The following is a 20,421-nucleotide window of genomic DNA, read 5'->3' as shown; positions in this document are numbered from 1 at the left end:
CTAGACCATGGGGCCCCCCCAAAACTGGGTTTAACTAGGCCCTTACTGATTCTCACTCTGCTTGCTTGGGTGTGGAGAGGAAAAGAGTGGTATATTGAAAACCCCAATTATTATTTTTAGAGTCCTGTTGTATCTTTCCTTCTCATTTAAAACCTTCCTTTTCCCCCCAGATGATCCACCAAGCACTGATGTCTGCAGTTTGGAAGGCTGTCTCTGTCTAACTGGCATTACGGCTTGGAGCATCTTATTAAGTATGGCAAAAAGGTAGAGAACCCATTTTTCTGGAAAACAAAGCCCAGTTCAGTCAGGCAGTGTTTGAATAGTGAAGGCAATTAGCAAACTTGCCATTGTTCACATTACTAACAGATGTGTTTGTTATTCAGGAGACTACCCAGAGATGAAAATTAAAGCAGATTTGCAGCTTTTTTGAGGCAAATATGGAGCTGTTAGAAGTGATAGCTGTGTTTACTGCATGAGGTCAGCTTCTGGAGCTTGGTTAAAGGAGCACCTTAGATCTCTTGTGAGCGTGATCTATGGCTGATCTTAAAAACAAACAAATAGGGGGTGCCTGGTTGGCTCAGTGGGTTAAAACCTTTGCCTTCAGCTCAGGTCATAGTCCCGGGGTCCTGGGATAGAGCCAGCATCGGGCTCTCTGCTCAGCGGGGAACCTGTTTCCCCCCTCTCTCTCTGCCTGCCTCTCTGCCTACTTGTGATCTCTCTCTGTCAAATGAATAAATAAAATCTTTACAAACAAACAAAGAAACACCTGAGATGAAGAGGAATAAGATGAATTGTTCCTGGATTGTATAAAACAGGGCAAAACAGATAAAAAGGATATAATATTATAATGGCACATACCCACACGCAGTAAAATTAAGGTGTACGGAGCAAATACCCCACAGCTATTCTAAATTACTTGACACTTTTGTATAAAGATTTGTGAATTTGTGTCTACCATCTTTAATTTGTATACAAACAGGTAGAAAATCTAATGATAGATCAAAACACAAAAACAACAATGTTGAACCTAAAAAGAAGACTTTATCTACTTTGCTTTATTCCCACTCCCTACTTCACCCCAACAGTTTTGCATCTAATTCACTTTTTTAAATTTTTTTTTAAATTTAATTTTTTCAGTGTTCCAAGATTCATTGTTTATGCACCGCACCCAGTGCTCCCTGCAATACATGCCCTTCTTAATACCCACCACCAGGCTCACACAACCCCCCACCCCCATCCCTCCAAAACCCTGTTTGTTTCTCAGAGTCCACAGTCTCTCACGGTTTGTTTCCCCTTGCGATTTCCCCCAACTCACTTCTCCTCTCCTTCTCCCAATGTCCTCCGTGTTATTCCTTATGGTCCACAAGTAAGTGAAACCATGATACTTGACTTTCTCTGCTTGACTTATTTCACTCACCATAATCTCCTCCAGTCCTGTCTATGTTGATACAAAAGTTGGGTATTTATCCTTTCCCATGGAGGCGTAATATTCACTCAAATATTATAGTAATATTCACTCTAATTCACTCTTGATTTAGATTTATTTGACTCCAGAAAGGCTTCCGGACTCTTTAAGCATTGATAGATTCTTTCCTTATTTGTAATTCATACAAATATGGATTTATGTTTGAGTTATACATCAGAATAAGATCTACATTACCATATAATATTATTATATATAAGTATCAGTTGGGCTTATCTCCCACTAGACCATATTGGGTCACGTGATTCCCCAGGTTCCATCAGCGAGTTTGTGTCTGTCTGTCCAATACTCAGAACAGAACATGGAACATAAAGAGTTGCTCCAGAAATATCTGATGAGCACTGGAACAAAACCAGATTATCTCCTTCTTTTATCATCTGAAGCAAATGAAATAAGAAGTCAGGTGCTTTATATGGAGATAATAGGAAAGATGGTTAGAATGTTCAAACAAATGAAGGAATGTCTGTACACATTCTTTAGAAAACAGTAAAAGGAAAACAAGAAAAAATACAAAGCTGTTGGTGTGATTATCTCCCCCTCTCTCTCTCATCACACAGATGAAACTCACCACCATGAGATGAAGACTTGAGTTGAGATCAAGTGTTGGACACCTAACCGACTGAGCCACCCAGGTACCCCAACAATGAGCTGTCTTAAATTCTTATTTCCCATGATAGGAAACTAGTCGGCAGGCTCAGTAGCATCTGCTGCCTCCTGCTACCGCCACCACACATGTTACCCCTGTTCTAGGAGCAGTCTCAAGGAAGGCTCTCTCCTCGCTGAGTCAGCCATTCCTCAACAGGAAGAGACAGAGAGAAAAACTGTCCACAGATAGTGGGGCTGCTGATGTCTGGGCACGCATCGCCCTGATATCCAGTGATGCTATTTTCCTCTCCTTGGAGCCCTGGGGCTTAAAAATGTGCTCTACATTTCAGGCAGGCCGGCTGGAAATTATGTTTAAATATAACCACACTAAAGTCTAAAAATAACATCCATCTGAAGCTGGACAATATTGGAACAAGTGAAAAGAAGTAGAAACGTGAAAGTCAAGAGCAAATAACGTCAGGGCGCCTAGGTGGCTCAGTCGGTTAAGTGTCTGCCTTCAGCTCCGGTCATGATCCCAGGGACCTGGGATCGAGCCCTATATTGGCTCCCTGTCAGTGGGGAGCCTACTTCTCCCTCTCCCGCTGCCTGCCATTCCCCCTCCTCCTGTTCTCTCTCATTCTTTCTTGTTCTCAAATAAATAAAATCTTTAAAAAAAAAAAAAAAAAGCAAACGTCAAAGTATAGAACGGATAGCTGCACCTAGGCTCTCCTGTTTGGCTCTGTCACTTGATCTAGGTACTGGCATTTTTTGCATTTACATGGCTTTGAACCAATTTCAGCTTTCTGCTTTCATTTTGGAACTTATCTCCAATACTTCGAATTGTTAGAAAACTTGGTCTCTCAGTTAGAAAAAAAAAAGGAAACTAACAACTTTGTGGTGGTTTTTAAAACCATCCACAGGGGTGCCTGGGTGGTTTGGTCAGTTGAGCAGAGTCATGCTTGGCTCATGATCCCCAGGGTCCTGGGATTGAGCCCATGGTCAGGCTCCCCACTCAGCGGGGAGCCTGCTTCTGCCTTCCACTCTGCCTACTTGAGCTCTATCTCTCTGCAAATAAATAAACAAAATCTTTTTTTTTTAATTTTATTTTTTATAAACATATATTTTTATCCCCAGGGGTACAGGTCTGCGAATCACCAGGTTTACACACTTTCATAGCACTCACCATAGCATATACCCTCCCCAATATCCATAACCCCACCCCCACTCTTCCAACCCCCCTCCCCCCATCAACCCTCAGTTTGTTTTGTGAGATTAAGAGTCACTTATGGTTTGTCTCCCTCCCAATCCCATCTTGTTTCATTTACTCTTCTCCTACCCCCTTAACCCCCCATGTTGCATCTCCTCTCCCTCATATCAGGGAGATCATATGATAGTTGTCTTTCTCCGATTGACTTATTTCACTAAGCATGATACCCTCTAGTTCCATCCACGTCGTCGCAAATGGCAAGATTTCATTTCTTTTGATAGCTGCATAGTATTCCATTGCGTATATATACCACATCTTCTTTATCCATTCGTCTGTTGATGGACATCTAGGTTCTTTCCATAGTTTGGCTATTGTAGACATTGCTGCTATAAACATTCGGGTGCACGTGCCCCTTCGGATCACTACGTTTGTATCTTTAGGGTAAATACCCAGCAGTGCAATGGCTGGGTCATAGGGTAGTTCTATTTTCAACATTTTGAGGAACCTCCATGCTGTTTTCCAGAGTGGTTGCACCAGCTTGCATTCCCACCAACAGTGTAGGAGGGTTCCCCTTTCTCCGCATCCTGGCCAGCATCTGTCATTTCCTGACTTGTTCATTTTAGCCATTCTAACTGGTGTGAGGTGATATCTCATGGTGGTTTTGATTTGTATTTCCCTGATGCTGAGTGATATGGTGCACTTTTTCATGTGTCTGTTGGCCATCTGGATGTCTTCTTTGCAGAAATGTCTGTTCATATCTTCTGCCCATTTGTTGATTGGATTATTTGTTCTTTGGGTGTTGAGTTTGCTAAGTTCTTTATAGATTTTGGACACTAGCCCTTTATCTGATATGTCGTTTGCAAATATCTTCTCCCATTCTGTCAGTTGTCTTTTGGTTTTGTTCACTGTTTCCTTTGCTGTGCAAAAGCTTTTGATCTTGATAAAATCCCAAAAGTTCATTTTTGCCCTTGCTTCCCTTGCCTTTGGCGATGTTCCTAGGAAGATGTTGCTGCGACTGAGGTCGAAGAGTTTGCTGCCTGTGTTCTCCTCAAGGATTTGATGGATTCCTTTCTCACATTGAGGTCCTTCATCCATTTTGAGTCTATTTTCGTGTGTGGTGTAAGGAAATGATCCAATTTCATTTTTCTGCATGTGGCTGTCCAATTTTCCCAACACCATTTATTGAAGAGGCTGTCTTTTTTCCATTGGACATTCTTTCCTGCTTTGTCAAAGATGAGTTGACCATAGAGTTGAGGGTCTATTTCTGGGCTCTCTATTCTGTTCCATTGATCTATGTGTCTGTTTTTGTGCCAGTACCATGCTGTCTTGATGATGACAGCTTTGTAAGAGAGCTTGAAGTCCGGAATTGTGATGCCACCAACTTTGGCTTTCTTTTTCAATATTCCTTTGGCTATTCGAGGTCTTTTCTGGTTCCATAGAAATTTTAGGATTATTTGGTCCACTTCTTTGAAAAAAATGGATGGTACTTTGATAGGAATTGCATTAAATGTGTAGATTGCTTTAGGTAGCATAGACATTTTCACAATATTTATTCTTCCAATCCAGGAGCATGGAACATTTTTCCATTTCTTCGTGTCTTCCTCAATTTCTTTCATGAGTACTTTATAGTTTTCTGTGTATAGATTCTTAATCTCTTTGGTTAGGTTTATTCCTAGGTATCTTATAGTTTTGGGTGCAATTGTAAATGGGATGGACTCCTTAATTTCTCTTTCTTCTGTCTTGTGGTTGGTGTAGAGAAATGCAACTGATTTCTGTGCATTGATTTTATATCCTGACACTTTACTGAATTCCTGTACAAGTTCTAGCAGTTTTGGAGTGGAGTCTTTTGGGTTTCCACATATAGTATCATATCATCTGCGAAGAGTGATAGTTTGACTTCTTTGCTGATTTGGATGCCTTTAATTTCCTTTTGTTGTCTGATTGCTGAGGCTAGGACTTCTAGTACTATGTTGAATAGCAGTGGTGATAACGGACATCCCTGCCGTGTTCCTGACCTTAGCAGAAAAGTTTTCCATTTTTCTCCATTGCGAATGATATTTGCGGTGGGTTTTTCATAGATGGCTTTGATAATATTGAGGTATGTGCCGTCTATCCCTACGCTTTGAAGAGTTTTGATCAGGAAGGGATGCTGTACTTTGTCAAAGGCTTTTTCAGCATCTATTGAGAGTATCATACGGTTCTTGTTCTTTCTTTTATTAATGTGTTGTATCACATTGATTGATTTGCGGATGTTGAACCAACCTTGCAGCCCTGGAATAAATCCCACTTGGTCATGGTGAATAATCCTTTTAATGTACTGTTGAATCCTATTGGCTAATATTTTGGTGAGAATTTTTGCATCTGTGTTCATCAAGGATATTGGTCTGTAGTTCTCTTTCTTGATGGGATCCTTGTCTGGTTTTGGGATCAAGGTGATGCTGGCCTCATAAAATGAGTTTGGAAGTTTTCCTTCCATTTCTATTTTTTGGAACAGTTTCAGGAGAATAGGAATTAGTTCTTCTTTAAATGTTTGGTAGAATTCCCCCGGGAAGCCATCTGGCAATGGGCTTTTGTTTGTTTGGAGATTTTTGATGACTGTCTCAATCTCCTTAGTGGTTATGGGTTTGTTCAGGCTATTTCTTCCTGGTTCAGTTGTGGTAGTTTATATGTCTCTAGGAATGCATCCATGTCTTCCAGATTGTCAAATTTGTTGGCGTAGAGTTGTTCATAGTATGTTCTTATGTCTGTATGTCTGTATGTCTGTATTTCTTTGGTGTTCGTTGTGATCTCTCCTCTTTCATTCATGATTTTATGTATTTGGATCCTTTCTCTTTTCTTTTTGATAAGTCTGGCCAGGGGTTTATCAATCTTATTAATTCTTTCAAAGAACCAGCTCCTCGTTTCATTGATTTGTTCTATTGTTTTTTTGGTTTCTATTTCATTGATTTCTGCTCTGATCTTTAGGATTTCTCTTCTCCTGCTGGGTTTAGGGTTTCTTTCTTGTTCTTTCTCCAGCTCCTTTAGGTGTAGGGTTAGGTTGTGTACCTGAGACCTTTCTTGTTTCTTGAGAAAGGCTTGTACCGCTATATATTTTCCTCGCAGGACTGCCTTTGTTGTGTCCCACAGATTTTGAACCGTTGTGTTTTCATTATCATTTGTTTCCATGAATTTTTTCAATTCTTCTTTAATTTCCTGGTTGACCCATTCATTCTTTCGAAGGATGCTGCTTAGTCTCCATGTATTTGGGTTTTTTCCAAATTTCCTCTTGTGATTGAGTTCTAGCTTCAGAGCATTGTGGTCTGAAAATATGCAGGGAATGATCCCAATCTTTTGATACCAGTTGAGACTGGATTTAGGACCGAGGATGTGATCTATTCTGGAGAATGTTCCATGTGCACTAGAGAAGAATGTGTATTCTGTTGCTTTGGGATGAAATGTTCTGAATAGATCTGTGATGTCCATCTGGTCCAGTGTTTCATTTAAGGCCTTGATTTCCTTGTTGATCTTTTGCTTGGATGATCTGTCCATTTCAGTGAGGGGAGTGTTAAAATCCCCTACTATTATTGTATTCTTGTCAATGTGTTTCTTTGATTTTGTTATCAATTGGTTTATATAGTTGGCTGCTCCCACGTTAGGGGCATAGATATTTAAAATTGTTAGATCTTCTTGTTGGACAGTTCCTTTGAGTATGATATAGTGTCGTTCCTCATGTCTTATTATAGTCTTTGGCTTAAAATCTAATTGATCTGATATAAGGATTGCCACTCCTGCTTTCTTCTGATGTCCATTAGCATGGTAAATTCTTTTCCACCCCCTCACTTTAAATCTGGAGGTGTCTTCAGGTCTAAAATGAGTTTCTTGTAGCCAACATATAGATGGGTTTTGTTTTTTTGATCCATTCTGATACCCTGTGTCTTTTGGTTGGGGCATTTAGCCCATTAACATTCAGGGTAACTATTGAAAGATATGAATTTAGTGCCATTGTATTGCCTGTAAGGTGACTGTTATTGTATATTGTTTCTGTTCCTTTCTGATCTACTAGTTTTTGGGTTTCTCTTTGCTTAGAGGATCCCTTTCAATATTTCCTGTAGAGCTGGTTTGGTGTTCGCAAATTCTTTCAGTTTTTGTTTGTCCTGGAAGCTTTTAATCTCTCCTTCTATTTTCAATGATAGCCTAGCTGGATATAGTATTCTTGGCTGCATGTTTTTCTCGTTTAGTGCTCTGAATATATCATGCCAGCTCTTTCTGGCCTGCCAGGTCTCTGTGGATAAGTCTGCTGCCAATCTAATATTTTTACCATTGTATGTTACAGACTTCTTCTCCCGGGCTGCTTTCAGGATCTTCTCTTTGTCACTAAGACTTATAAATTTTACTATTAGGTGACGGGGTGTGGACCTATTCTTATTGATTTTCAGGGGGGTTCTCTGAACCTCCTGGATTTTGATGCTTGTTCCCTTTGCCATATTGGGGAAATTCTCTCCAATATACCTTCTGCTCCCCTCTCTCTTTCTTCTTCTTCTGGAACCCCAATTATTCTAATGTTGTTTCGTCTTATGGTGTCACTTATCTCTCGAATTCTCCCCTCGTGGTCCAGTAGCTGTTTGTCCCTCTTTTGCTCTGCTTCTTTATTCTGTGTCATTTGGTCTTCTATATCGCTAATTCTTTCTTCTGCCTCATTTATCCTAGCAGTGAGAGCCTCCATTTTTGATTGCACCTCATTAATAGCTTTTTTGACTTCAAGTTGGTTAGATTTTAGTTCTTTTATTTCTCCGGAAAGGGCTTTTATATCTCCCGAGAGGGTTTCTCTAATATCTTCCATGCCTTTTTCAAGCCCAGTTACAACCTTGAGAATCGTCATTCTGAACTCTAGATCTGATGTATTACCAATGTCTGTATTGATTAGGTCCCTAGCCTTTGGTATTGCCTCTTGTTCTTTTTTTTTTGTGATGAATTTTTCTGCCTTGTCATTTTGTCCAGATAAGAGTATATGAAGGAGCAAGTAAAATACTAAAAGGGTGGCAATAACCCCAGGAAAATATGCTTTAGCCAAATCAGAAGAGATCCCAAATCGTGAGGGGGGAGAAAGGGGATAAAAAGGTGTCCAGAAAGAAAAAAAAAAAAAAAAAGAAAAGAAACTATTAAAAGAAAGCCGATAAACAAAAAATTTAAAAAGGAAAAATATATATATATATATTAGATAAACTATTTTAAAAACATTAAAAAAGAAAACGGTAAAAGTTAAAAAAATTTAGCAGAAGAAGAGAAAAAAGTTGAAAAAGAAAAAAAAATTAAATTAACTGCAAGGCTAAAGAATCATGGGGAGAAAGCCATGAGTTCTGGGCTTTGCTTTCTTCTCCTCTGGAATTCCGCCGCTCTCCTTGGTATTGAAACTGCACTCCTTGGTAGGTGAACTTGGTCCTGGCTGGGTTTCTTGCTGATCTTCTGGGGGAGGGGCCTGTTGTAGTGATTCTCAAGCGTCAGGCGGAATTGTACCACCCTTACCTGGGGCCAGGCTTATTAATCCGCTTGAGTTTGCTGGGTTTGCTTTCGGGAGCTTTTGTTCCCTGAGCGCTTTCTTTAGAGTTCTGGAAGACGGGAATGAAGATGGCGGCCTCCCGGTCTCCGGCCCGGAGTAGCCGAGAGCCCGGGACCCCACTCCTCAGTGCACCCTCAGAGAACAGCGCCCAATTACTCCCGTCACCCTGGCCTCCGGCCGCGCTCCGAGCTGACCGAGCCTGCGACCAGTTCAAGGTAACCCCGAGCTGAGAGTCACTCCTCGGCTCTGTCTCTGTAGCCAGCTTCCCTGTTCTAATACCGGTAAGCTCTGCGACACTCAGACACCCCCGATCCTTCTGTGACCCTGTGGGACCTGAGGCTGCGCTGACCCCGCCTGGGCTTCACCCCAGTTAAGCCTCTGGAGTGATGTCCCTCGGTAGAACAGACTTTTAAAAGTCCTGATTTTGTGCTCCATTGCTCCGCAGCTCGCCGGGAGCCGGCTCCGCCCCCTGCAGTCTATCTTCCCGTCGCTTTGGATTCACTTCTCCGTCAGTCCTACCTTTCAGATAGTGGTTGATTTTCTGTTTCTAGAATTGCTGTTCTTCTTCTCTTCAATCTCCCGTTGGATTTGTAGGTGTTTGCAGTCTTTAGATAAGCTATTTAGCTGATCTCCCACTACCTGAAGTCGTCTCAGCTGCTACTTCTCCACCATCTTGACTCCAAAATCCAAAAAACAAAATCTTTAAAAGCAAACAAAAGTAAATAAAAATAAAACTGCCCACAAATTTTTTACTCTCCTCTCATTGAGACTCAGGCCCCATGATCCCTCTCCTCTCCACAGCTCTGGCAGGCTGTGGCTGTCTCCCCAACGAAGCAGGGTTTCTCAAACTCACTGCTGTCAGCACCTTGAGCCACAGATTCTTTGCTATTGGGGGCTATCCTGTGCCTTGTAAAATATGTACCAGCACCCGGGGCTGGAGGCGCTAGATGCTTCTAGCCTATCCCCCACTGTCCCTCAGTTGTACAAACCAAAAGTAGATTCAGACATTGGAAAACTTTCTGTGGGGAGCAAAATTGCCCCTGGTTGAGAGCCACTGTGATAGAATGTGGAGGAAATGAAGTTATAGGACCTCTAAAGCTGGGTCATGAAAGGCCACTCAGCATTCTGGTTCTCTTGGGACACTTGTTCTGGGAGACACCCATTGCTATGGAAATCTAATTACCCCAAACAGCCATCGTTGGAAGGGTAATATTCTGGGTGAACCCTCCCAGCTGAGCCCAGGTGATAGCCAAATTCTCAACCTATAAAACCTGTGAAATAATAAGTTGTTGTTTTACCCCACTAAGTTGAATAGGGGGGCATAATGCAGCAAAGGCACTTGAAACAGAATTACCAGGAAATGAGAGGAATATCTAGTTGACCAAAGAGACAGGTTTTACTTGCATTACACGGGTAGCTTATCAAATGAGGGCAGATACATGAGTACCCACAGGCATGAATTCTGCACACTCAGTTATCTGGGCGTGTACTTGTGGTATGCTGAGAAAATAAGAATTGGCATCTGAAACTTGTTCTAATCCTTTTTTTTTCTCTCTCTCAAGAGAAAATATTTTAAAGATGTAAGAGTTAAAGAAAACATCTGGTTTATGGGAAAATTATAAGAACAGGCTCTTCCCTCCCCCACTTCCTACTCTCCCCTCCGTGGAGCATTAGCGGACTCTCAGACCTTAGCAACAAAATCAATAACACCAGGCTAACATAATTACACTGTAGAGGGCGGATTGTGCCGGCTATTACTTTATTAAGAAAGAACAACATGTGTGAAGGAACGGCACCCTGGCATCCTGCAAGGACGGAAGACTCAAGAGAATGCAGGAAAGAGGGCAAGGCTGTTCACAAATATGCTGAATTGAAGGAATTAGGATCACACCCTGAAATAGCAGGAAAATGAATGTTTGCTTTCTCTGGCTTATTATTTGCTTAGTGATACTTCAGCGTTTCTAAAAGATAAATGTCTTGGCTGTTGTTCTATCAGTCTCTCTGCTTTATTTAATTTTACAAAGAGGAATGCTCAGATGTTAAAATATTTGTTCTCTTTTCACTTACGATTTGTTTCATTTTCTACTCAAGATGGAATGACCCTCCAAGGTAAGATTTGAAGCACAGAGAATTCTTCGTGTTCATCTGGCTCTGGTTCTGTGATTCGTTCTTGGCGTATTTTCATTATTTTACAAAACACCCCAGGGAGGTGTTTTCAGATGAAATGACCTGTCCCCTTTCACCTTCCTTGAGAAGGTCAAGATAAAATATTTAGAACCTCGAACCTCCCATACCACCCCATTTTTCCCTTCAGTTTTTCCCCCAAAAAATGGAAGGTAAAGAAGCCTTTCACGTTGGGAAGGGGGTTGGTTGTTTGCCCGTTTGCCCTGAAACCCCTTTCCTGGTCTTCCCCTGCTTGACCTAGCTAGCACCGCAGGGGCTGCTCCTGCCACACCGCCTTTTCCAGGCTCCTCTGCCACCTGCTTCCACCAATGCTCAACCAACAGGACACCCTGGAGGGACTGAAAGTTAGGAGAGGAAAGCAGCCCTCCTGCCTGGTTCCAGTCTCTCCAGGCAACTCTAGCATTGGATGGGGTTTCAAGCCAGCTGTGCTACAACATCTCCTTCTATTGTCCTTCCAGCCCCAGAGCTGGAATATTAAATATTCCTGAAATATTAAATTTCATCTGTTGCACAACATGACATAGGCTCTGTTTTTTCCTCTCTGAACCTTCACTAACATAGGGAGCATTTCCTTCCAAATGAAGCCCAGCTTGAGGCCTAGAGATTATATGGTATGTTTACAGAGAACATAAGAAAAACAAGAAAACCTTTGTATTCTCTTTAGAGTTTGTTGATTGACTTTACAGCTTAGGTCAGAATGCTTTTAGAGTAATATAATATAAAATTTTAGAGACAGATTGCATGGAGCACTGGGTGTGGTGCAAAAATAATGAATACTGTTATGCTGAAAAAATAAAAAAAATTAAAAAAAAAAAAAAATTTAGAGAAAGCCAAACTAATGTACAGTGACAGCAGATCGGTGGTGGTCTAGACCCAGGGATGGGACAGATAAACTGCAAGGGGCATGCTGGGAACTTTAACTTTTTCAAAAGATGAAGGTATTCCAAATCATGATTTTTGTGATGGATACATAGGTGTATATATTTGTCAAATGTCATTGAGCCATCTACATAAAATGGAGCATTTTACTGTATGGAAATTATACTGGAGTGAGTAGCAACCAACATTCCCCAAATATTGTCTGCATCATTTATTTCTGTGGTGTATTTATAATAATGATTCTTTCCTCCTTTCTCCATTTACCAATTTGTATACTATTTGTGAGGAAGAACTATCTCTTCTCCTATATTTCCTTATGTGTTTCATTATCTATCTATATCAATAAGGACTCATGGATGTTTGTTCATGAATTAAAATCCAGATTCGTTCTTAAAATTTTGTTGCTTACATTTTTCCAGTTTGGGCGATTAAGGACTTCAGGTGGGCTCCTGTGTTCTTTTATCAAGACTCCCCCCAACTTTTTAATATTTTCTAACTTTCTGGCCTCACATCATGTTCCTAGTTCATTTTCTTTTACTTATATATCATTTTTTAAATCTTTTCTGGTTCACTTTACATTTACAATGCTCCAGCCCTAGAATTAATCACTTCTCGATGGAGCCCTGGTTGCTTTTATTTGAATTAAGTATTTAGAGCCAGTATCTGAATGTTAAGTGGTTTCATGGTTATTGGGCTATCATTGCTCTGACCTTCAGACAAAAACAGCTAATTATTTTATGTATGTATACTCATCCATATGTACATATATATTTTGTCTGTCTATAGGCATATATTAAAAATCATGAGTTAATACTAAAAAAAGTCATGAGTTAATACTGCTATCTCTATTTACCATGAAGGTTATTTTAGGCCTCCCTCTTTCCTTCTTTATAAATTCCTTTTTTAACATTAAGAAACCCTGGCTCTCATTATCTATGATCTATTTTTTTTATTATAAAGATAAGGTAATTTCCAAATCCCTAGACATTACCTTTGTTTAAAAACAAAAACAAAAAATTAGTTAACTAGATTATAATGTTTATTTTTGTCTTTAGCCTTAGAGTATCCAGTCAAGACACAGGTTTCCAGAGTGACTTTGCATAGTTCTTTCCTTCCCATACCCTTAGGTGTGGGTATGTTATTTATCTGTAGTACAGTCAGGTTCACTTGCTAGGGTTTGTATTCCATTTTGAGTTACCCTCGTGTCCTGATTGCTTTTAATTATTTGTGTAATTTTGGGGTATGTGAAGGATGTATGAAATGTTACTACAGTTTTAGGAGTCAGAGTTAGCTCAAAAGTTATATTCAAGGAAGTATACTCCCCTTTCAACCCTGGTACCTTATTCCCTCATCTCTTTATTCCCAACCTTTTCCCACAAACCTCTGTGGCTAACCATTTTCTTAGTCTCCAGTTTATCTTTCCAGAATTCCTTCTTCAGGAATGTAGACAGGAGAGAATCATTGTTAGACAAATAAGCAGATACAGGTGTACGATTTTATATTCCTTTCTTCTATAAAGCCTAATATATTGGGATGCCTGGGTGGCTCAGTCAACTGAGCACCTGCCTTTGGCTCAGGTCATGATCCTAGAGGGGTCTGGAATCAAGTCCCAAATTGGGTTCCTTTTTCAGCAGGGAGCCTGTTTCTCCCTCTGTCTGCTGCTCCCTCTATTCGTGCTCTTTTTCTCTCTCTTTCTGACAAATAAATAAAATTTAATTTAAAAAAGTGTAACAAACAATTTTAGACAATTTTTGAGGGCTTAGCATTTTTTTCACTGTAAACTGTCTTGGAAATCATTCCATATTATTTCAGAGAGATTTTCTTCATCTTTACATTTTTCACAGCTGCATAGTGTTCCCTTATGTTATTATTGTATTATTACGCATGGTAATTCTTTATTGACCTTCCACTGCTGTGAAACTTGTGTTGTTAGAGCTGGATATTTTTGTATTACTATAAATATCCTTAAGATTGGTGCTAGGATTGCAGTGAAGTCGTTTGGAAACAGTTTGATTTTTTAGAGTCTTGCTTTCAAGTTTTGTCAGGCACTACTTGGACGAGACACATTGGCCGTCTACCCCTTGCCCAATGAATCAGGAGGGTTTCCACTCCGGTAGGTGGATAATGGTATGGTTTCTAGACCTGTGTGAGTGCTGGGAACTATTACCTCTAATTCTTTCTGTGGGCTCTGGTAATTTCTTCCCATTCATGCACTGAGCAGTATTCTGTTACACACCCTGCCGAAATCCCACGTTCTCTCTGTATTCAGTTATCTCTTCTCAGTAGGTTGTCTGGTAAATTCGGTCTACCATGGTCCTTCTGGATGCCTAAGTTCATCTCCTCAACTCAGGGAGTCCTTTCCCTGGGGACCCTCCCAGCCCCCCCCTCCCTTCACCACAGCCTGGAAACTGTCTCATGACAGTATGAAGCAATTGGATGACTCACCTTGTTTGTTTTCTGTCTCTCAGGAATCACCGGCCTTCTTTATCTGGTATCTAGGATCTTGAAAACTTTTGTTCCATATATTTTGTCCTTTTTAAAAAAACCATTTTAGGCAGAAGGGTACATCTGGTCCCTGTTATTCCATCTTGGCTAAAAATGGATGTCTTTGCTTTTGTAAACAAAATTGTTTTATTTTTCAATTTCAATTTCCAGTTGTTCATTGTTAATATATAAAAACCCAATAGATTTTTGTGAGTTGGTTTTTCATTTTGCAAAATAGCTAAACTCATTGGTTAGCACAGCTTTTTTTTTTTTTTTTTTTTTTTTTTTAGATTATATTAGGGCTTTTTCTACAGACCCTTATGTTGTCAATAGATAAAGACAGTTTTGCTTTGTCCTTCTATTTATTTTTCTTGCCTTATCTATGATCTCTAGCACAATGATGAATAGAAATGGTGAGAGTGGATATCCTTGCCTTGTTCCTGATCTTAGGAAGAAAGCATTCAGCATTTCACCTTCAAGGATGATGTTATCTGCAGTTTGTTTTCTTAGATTTTCTTTATCAGGCTAAGTTTCTAACTTTCTCTGAGTTTTTATCATGAGTAGGAGATGAATTTTGTTAAGTACTTCTTATTCATCTTTTAAGGCAATCATGAATTTTCCTTCTTTTTCTCTTAATTTGATGACTTATACTAATTGAAAGTTTTGTAATAGCTTTACTGAGATATAATTCACATACCATTAAAGTTTGTCATTTTCAAGTATACAATTCAGTGATTTTTAGTATATTCATTAGGTTTTGCAACCATTATCAATATTTAATTTCAGAACATTTTCCATTAATTGATTTTTAAATGTTAATCCAATTTTGTAATCCTGAGAAAAATTCACTTGGTCATGATGCATTATTCTATTTATAAGTGGATTCAATTTGCTAGTATTTTCTTAGGGATATTTGAGTTTATGTTCCTGAGGAATATTAGTCTGTGGCTTTCTTTTCTTTAATGTCTTTCCTGGATATGGTATCTGAGTTATGCTGGCCTTGTAAAATGAGTTTAGATATGTTTTTTCCTCCTCTATTTTCTGGAAGAGTTTGGAGGAAGTCATATAATTTTCTTTTCTCTTAACACTTTGGTAGAATTCACCAGTGAAGTGAGTCATCAGAGCCTGGAATTTGTTTGTGGGAACATTTTAATGACAAATTCCTTTTCTTTCATAGATATCAAGCTATTCATATATTCTAGTTTTTCTTGTGTCAGTTGTGATAATTAGTATGTTTGGAGGAATTTGTATTTTTTCATTTAGGTTTGTCAAATTTACTGTTATTAAATAATTCCCTATCACCTTAGTTATCTAATACTGTGTTTGTAAAGATGTCTCCAGACATAATTGTATGAAGGAGCAATGACATATTTTTTATACCCTCTAATCTTGTCTGCCATCCAGAAATGCAGGAGTGGTTTGACTGGTTCTAGTTCAGAGTTTGTCATCAGGTTGTGGTTAGAAGTCCCTGATGCTGCAGTTAACTGATGGAGTGACAGGGGTCAGAGGATCTGTTTCCAACATAGTTCATCCACATGGCTGGCAATCTGGTTCTAGTTTTTGGCGAGGCAGGGAGGATTGAGGAGGGGTTGCTCAGTTTCCCCAACATCGCAGATGGCTTTTCTTATCAAGGTTTAAGAGACTAAGATGGTAGCTCCAATGCCTTTCTGATCTGGTCTTAGAAGTCAAACACTGTTACTTCTATAGTCTGCTATTTGTCACGTGGTTGACCCAGGAGCAAATATTTTGTTTTCTTTTTGTTTCTTTCTTTTGTTTTTCATTTTTTTAATGTAGGTTCCATACCCAGAATGGAACTCAATACAGGACTTGAACTCACAACCCTGAGACTGAGACCTGTGTTGAGATCAAGACTCATATGTAGGAGGAGGAGTCAAGATGGCAGAGAAGTAGCAGGCTGAGACTACTTCAGGTAGCTGGAGATCAGCTAGATAGCTTATCTAAAGATTGCAAACACCTACAAATCCAATGGGAGAGCGAAGAGAAGAAGAACAGCAATTCTAGAAACAGAAAATCAACCACTTTCTGAATGGTAGGACTGGTGGAAAAGTGAATCCAAAGCGATGGGAAGATAGACCACGGGGGGAGGGGCCGGCTCCCAGCAAGCGGCGGAGCAACAGAGCAATGGAGCACATAATCAGGACTTTTAAATGTCTGTTCCACTGAGGGACATCACTCCAGAGGCTTAACTGGGGTGAAGCCCATGGGGTGGTCAGCGTGGGCTCAGGTCCCGCAGGGTCACAAAAGTATCGGGGATGTCTGAGTGTCGCCGAGCTTACAGGTATTAGAACGGGGAAGCCGGCTACAGAGACAAAGCCCGAGGAGTGAGCACTAAACTCGGGGTTACCTTGAACCAGTCGCAGGCTCGGTCAGCACGGAGTGCGGCCAGAGGACAGGGTGACGGGAGTAATTGGGCGCTGTTCTCTGAGGGCACACTGAGGAGTGGGGTCCCGGGCTCTCGGCTCCTCCGGGCCGGAGACTGGGAGGCCGCCATCTTCATTCCCGGCCTTGGGAACTCTACGGAAAGCGCTCAGGGAACAAAAGCTCCCAAAAATGAACCAGAGCGGATTACTCAGCCTGGCCCCTGGTAAAGGCGGTACAATTCCGCCTGGGGCAAAGACATGTGAGAATCACTACAACAGGCACCTCCCCCAGAAGATCAACAAGAAACCAAAACCAAGTTCACCTACCAAGGAGTGCCGTTTCAATACCAAGGAGAGCAGCGGAATTCCAGCAGAGGAGAAAGCAGAGCACAGAACTCATGGCTTTCTCCCCATGATTCTTTAGCCTTGCAGTTAATTTAATTTTTTTTTCTCTTCTTCTGCCAAATTTTTTTAAACTTTTACCCTTTTCTTTTTTAACGTTTTTTTAACTAGTTTATCTAATATATATATATATATATTTTTCTTTTTTATATTTTTTCTTTATTTGTTTTCTTTTTTTAATTGTTCCTTTTTTTTTTTTTTTCTTTCTGAACCTCTTTTTATCCCCTTTCTCCCCCCTCACGATTTGGGATCTCTTCTGATTTGGTTAAAGCATATACTCCTGGGGTTGTTGCCACCCTTTTAGTATTTTACTTGCTCCTTCATATACTCTTATCTGGACAAAATGACAAGGCAGAAAAATTCATCACAAAAAAAAAAAAAGAACAAGAGGCAGTACCAAAGGCTAGGGACCTAATCAATACAGACATTGGTAATACATCAGATCTAGAGTTCAGAATGACGATTCTCAAGGTTGTAACTGGGCTTGAAAAAGGCATGGAAGATATTAGAGAAACCCTCTCGGGAGATATAAAAGCCCTTTCCGGAGAAATAAAAGAACTAAAATCTAACCAAGTTGAAATAAAAAAAGCTATTAATGAGGTGCAATCAAAAATGGAGGCTCTCACTGCTAGGATAAATGAGGCAGAAGAAAGAATTAGCGATATAGAAGACCAAATGACACAGAATAAAGAAGCTGAGCAAAAGAGGGACAAACAGCTACTGGACAACGAGGGGAGAATTCGAGAGATAAGTGACACCATAAGACGAAACAACATTAGAATAATTGGGGTTCCAGAAGAAGAAGAAAGAGAGAGGGGAGCAGAAGGTATATTGGAGAGAATTTCCCCAATATGGCAAAGGGAACAAGCATCAAAATCCAGGAGGTTCAGAGAACCCCCCTGAAAATCAATAAGAATAGGTCCACACCCCGTCACCTAATAGTAAAATTTATAAGTCTTAGTGACAAAGAGAAAATCCTGAAAGCAGCCCGGGAGAAGAAGTCTGTAACATACAATGGTAAAAATATTAGATTGGCAGCAGACTTATCCACAGAGACCTGGCAGGCCAGAAAGAGCTGGCATGATATATTCAGAGCACTAAACGAGAAAAACATGCAGCCAAGAATACTATATCCAGCTAGGCTATCATTGAAAATAGAAGGAGAGATTAAAAGCTTCCAGGACAAACAAAAACTGAAAGAATTTGCGAACACCAAACCAGCTCTACAGGAAATATTGAAAGGGGTCCTCTAAGCAAAGAGAGACCCAAAAACTAGTAGATCAGAAAGGAACAGAAACAATATACAATAACAGTCACCTTACAGGCAATACAATGGCACTAAATTCATATCTCTCAATGCTTACCCTGAATGTTAATGGGCTAAATGCCCCAATCAAAAGACACAGGGTATCAGAATGGATCAAAAAACAAAACCCGTCTATATGTTGCCTACAAGAAACTCATTTTAGACCCGAAGACACCTCCAGATTTAAAGTGAGGGGGTGGAAAAGAATTTACCATGCTAATGGACATCAGAAGAAAGCAGGAGTGGCAATCCTTATATCAGATCAATTAGATTTTAAGCCAAAGACTATAATAAGACATGAGGAAGGACACTTTATCATACTCAAAGGAACTGTCCAACAAGTAGATGTAACAATTTTAAATATCTATGCCCCTAACAGGGGAGCAGCCAACTATATAAACCAATTAATAACAAAATCAAAGAAACACATCAACAATAATACAATAATAGTAGGGGATTTTAACACTCCCCTCACTGAAATGGACAGATCATCCAAGCAAAAGATCAACAAGGAAATAAAAGCCTTAAATGACACACTGGACCAGATGGACATCACAGATATATTCAGAACATTTCATCCCAAAGCAACAGAATACACATTCTTCTCTAGTGCACATGGAACATTCTCCAGAATAGATCACATTCTTGGTCCTAAATCAGGTCTCAACCGGTATCAAAAGATTGGGATCATTCCCTGCATATTTTCAGACCACAGTGCTCTGAAGTTAGAACTCAATCACAAGAGGAAATTTGGAAAGAACCCAAATACATGGAGACTAAGCAGCATCCTTCGAAAGAATGAATGGGTCAACCAGGAAATTAAAGAAGAATTGAAAAAATTCATGGAAACAAATGATAATGAAAACACAACAGTTCAAAATCTGTGGGACACAACAAAGGCAGTCCTGTGAGGAAAATATATAGCGGTACAAGCCTTTCTCAAGAAACAAGAAAGGTCTCAGGTACACAACCTAACCCTACACCTAAAGGAGCTGGAGAAAGAACAAGAAAGAAACCCTAAACCCAGCAGGAGAAGAGAAATCATAAAGATCAGAGCAGAAATCAATGGAATAGAAACCAAAAAAAACAATAGAACAAATCAACGAAACGAGGAGCTGGTTCTTTGAAAGAATTAATAAGATTGATAAACCCCTGGCCAGACTTATCAAAAAGAAAAGAGAAAGGACCCAAATACATAAAATCATGAATGAAAGAGGAGAGATAACAACTAACACCAAAGAAATACAGACAATTATAAGAACATACTATGAGCAACTCTACGCCAACAAATTTGACAATCTGGAAGAAATGGATGCATTCCTAGAGACATATAAACTACCACAACTGCACCAGGAAGAAATAGAAAGCCTGAACAGACCCATAACCAGTAAGGAGATTGAAACAGTCATCAAAAATCTCCAAACAAACAAAAGCCCATTGCCAGATCGCTACCCGGGGGAATTCTACCAAACATTTAAAGAAGAACTAATTCCTATTCTCCTGAAACTGTTCCAAAAAATAGAAATAGAAGGAAAACTTCCAAACTCATTTTATGAGGCCAGAATCACCTTGATCCCAAAACCAGACAAGGATCCCATCAAGAAAGAGAACTACAGACCAATATCCTTGATGAACACAGATGCAAAAATTCTCACCAAAATATTAGCCAATAGGATTCAACAGTACATTAAAAGGATTATTCACCACGACCAAGTGGGATTTATTCCAGGGCTGCAAGGTTGGTTCAACATCCACAAATCAATCAATGTGATACAACACATTAATAAAAGAAAGAACAAGAACCATATGATACTCTCAATAGATGCTGAAAAAGCCTTTGACAAAGTACAGCATCCCTTCCTGATCAAAACCCTTCAAAGCGTAGGGATAGACAGCACATACCTCAATATTATCAAAGCCATCTATGAAAAACCCACCGCAAATATCATTCTCAATGGAGAAAAACTGAAAGCT

Source organism: Lutra lutra, chromosome 1, assembly GCF_902655055.1.
Source record: "Lutra lutra chromosome 1, mLutLut1.2, whole genome shotgun sequence".
In the NCBI taxonomy this organism is placed as follows: domain Eukaryota; kingdom Metazoa; phylum Chordata; class Mammalia; order Carnivora; family Mustelidae; genus Lutra; species Lutra lutra.
This window is presented reverse-complemented; position numbering follows the sequence as displayed.